This window comes from Charadrius vociferus, unplaced genomic scaffold (genome assembly GCF_000708025.1).
Source record: "Charadrius vociferus isolate BGI_N301 unplaced genomic scaffold, ASM70802v2 scaffold433, whole genome shotgun sequence".
In the NCBI taxonomy this organism is placed as follows: Eukaryota; Metazoa; Chordata; class Aves; order Charadriiformes; family Charadriidae; genus Charadrius; species Charadrius vociferus.
The window spans coordinates 3,116,829-3,120,072 of record NW_009647846.1 but is presented as its reverse complement, the minus strand read 5'-3'; positions in this window follow the sequence as shown (position 1 = coordinate 3,120,072).

Here is a 3,244-nt window from a genome sequence, read left to right as displayed (position 1 = left end):
CCCCCCCGACCTGCCCCGTCCCGTCCCGTCCCGTCCCGTCCCATCCGGCAGTGCCACAGCTGCCTCGGGGAGGGACAGCTTGGCGCCTGCCCACCCTCCACGGGGCTCAGCATCACCACCGATGGTGCTGACTCAAAAGTGATGGCGCCCACACCGACCTCTCCTCTCTACAGACTTCAGCGACACGCCGGAGCGTGTCGGTCCCCGGGGTGGTGATGACAGTGCACTTTCTTCCTTAGGCTGAAGTCCCCCTGGTAGGTGATTTTTGTAAACCCTGGGCTGTATTATTTAACTAGCAGTGTTGTGGTTTTCACGGTGCGGCAGTAGGTGTCCCGAGTCTGATCTGCGTCCGAGTGGCTGCGTAGTCTGGTGGGGATGGGTTTGGTTACGCCGGGAAGCCGTAGGAAACCGCCGGCTGGCTGCCCTCTGTAACGGTCGTCCTCCTCCTCTGGTGTTGTCTCTGTAACGTATGGTGAGATGCCGTTCAGCTAGAGTGTCTGAGTGGGTCCTCTGTCATGTATGCTGGTGATGCCATGTAGATGAAGCCACTGGTTGGGTGTGGACTCATCCTGTTGAATAAAACTGCTTAACTTTTCTCAAAAACACCGGCTGTGATTTCAGAATATTTGGGGCCTCCAGGAGCTGTGTGGGCCTGCACCCCTGCCTGCACTCCTGCCCGCGGCCCTGCCCACGCCCCTGCCCGCGGCATCCCCCTCCCTCGTCCCCCCATCCATCCGCAGGCGGTGGCTGTGGTGCTCGGCCAGAGCCGCCGTGCAGGAGTTCCCCAGCACCTTCCCGTGCCGGCGGGCAGCGGTGGGGCCGATGGCCGCGTCTCCTGGCTGCCGCCCGCCGTAACAGCGAGACCGGCCCGCGGTCGCTCACCGCAGCTGACTTGGTGTGTGCTGCTGTGTTTGTTTAGGTGGACCGCTGAGAGCACAGATGGGCTCCTTCCTCCCAGCCCTGGGCATATGGTGCCAACACGCAGGGAAGAAAGATGTAGGCCAATTAAAAAAACCAACAAACCACCACCTCCAAGGGGGTGTAAGTTTGCCCGTTCCCGTTGGTGTGGGAGGACCTGTGCTGGTCTACACCAGCCAAGGTGCACCCCGCATTTCAGAGGGGGTGTTTATCTGCCACAGCTCCTTTATTCTCACAGCGAACAGTGTTTTTCTTCAGGGCTCGTTCCTCCCCTCCATCACCGGTCCCCCCTGAGGAAGGGTCTACCTGCTGCCCCCCTGCCTGCGGCCGTGGCTCCCTGGGGTCCGGGGCCCGGTGCCTCCATCCCCTGCCCACGGTCGTTAGGGACAGCCGCCCCCTCCCCACGGCCCCCCGCGCCGGGGCCGGGCAGCCGGAGCTGCTTCGCCTGGGCCACGGCAGGCTGCGGGGAACTCACCCCAAGTGTCCCCCCGCTGCTGCCGGCCCCCATGTGGGGACCCCCCAGCCCTGCCACCGAGGACGGGCCGCACTCAGCTCCGGGAAGGGGGCGCGTGCCCGCAATGCACAAGCGATGTCAGACAAAAGCAGGTATCAGAATGAGCTTGAAACAGATGATTTAGTGCCCGCTCTGTGGCACACAGGACAGGAGCGATTATCTCCTCCCGCAGGGAAGGAGTGAGGGGGCCAGGGCCAGGCGAGCCAAGGGGATGAACAACGGCCCTTCCTGCGGTGCTGGAGGGTCCCCGGCAGGCATGGAGGCCGTTGGCAGTGCCCCGCTATTTGCTTTTAAAGGATTAACTTGAGCCAGCAAAGTAGGTATGAAAACTGCGGCCAGTGCAGGAGGACGTGGTCCATGGCAGCTCACAACGTGCTCGCCGTGCCCCCGCGGTGCGCCCGGCGTCCCGCCGCGGAGGTGCCAGGGTGGCACAGCCCTGCCGGTTCCCGGCATTGGCCACCGCCTCGCCAGCGGCCCCCAGCCACGCCGGGTCACCCCTTACTCAGGGCTCTGCACTTCACGGGCAGCACCTCGCGGTGTGGTGGCTTTAACCCACGAGATTTATTACCAGATAAAGTAAAGCAACGTAATTAATCAGTTTTCCTAATACACACACACTGCTGGTTTCATCAAAGGTCTGTCCTGCATCCATATCATTCTTCTGCTGGGCCCTCTCCGAGTTGAGGAGGTCCCCGCAGTAATGCTGGTACCTAATGAGCCAAACGAAGCCTCTGTCTGAGAGTAAATGTCAACATTATCACTAAATTGATAACGGATTTCCAATTAAAAGGCCCTGTTCCCCAGCACTCCTAATACAGGCCCGTGTTAAGCCATTTATCCTTTCTTCTCCTGAAGGCTTTTAGTGCCATAACTGGGATATTAAATGGGCACTGGGAGCGGTGTCCTTCGTCACCCGGCTCTCTGGCAGGAGCTGACCTCCAAGGCCAGAGTGTGTGTTGCCATACACAGCATATTAAACAACGCGTTTCACGCTGAGGAACAACATATTTGTAATGAAAAATAAAGGTTAACATCCCTAAAGGCAGCTCAGGAGAGAATCAGTCCGATAGGACATAGCTCTGCCTCATTACCCCTCTGGTGGCCACCTCAAACAACCCAATTGTGGCTAAACTTTGAATAGAAAAGGTTATAAATTCGGGGGTGGTGGTGAAGGCAGTAGTTTTATTTTGGGGGCAGAAGCTTCACACCTCATTTTATTTGTCTCTTTGGAAACCTACGGGAGCCAGACCAAATACCTGGAAGGAGGTGGCTTTGCAATGGCATCTGGTTAGTGGTTGGAATGACAAGAACACGCAGAGTAAAAAGAAAAAAGAACCACAAAACTGCAACTGCAGAGGCTGTTTGTTTCCAACGTATGGAACCGACGGGGCCAGAGGGGAGGCCGGTCCTGGCACAGCCACGCAGGGCGAGCCGGCAGATTTGTGCGCTTGTCCCGGTGCCGCTGGCTCGGGGCTGGCACCGCTGCGGTGACCGGGGAGCCGGACGGCAGCCGGTGCTGTTCGGGCAGCCATCAGCCCGGGGGATGCGGCTGCGATGGTGGTACCCCGCAGCCTGGAGAGCCGGCGGCGTTCGTTTAGCCAGTGGATTGCCTCGCTCGTATGTCTTGTATGGCCTCACTCAAGCGCGCTGCCGAAGAGAGATGAGCTTGCATGATGAGTGGCTATTAATATTTAATTTCATTCCATCCGTGTACGTTCTTAATTCAGTCCTTGTTATAACTCTTCCTGATGGATTGCCACTTTGCTGACGGCTGCGTCGCAGGGTGCTGCAGACACTGTTTCAGGCTCTATG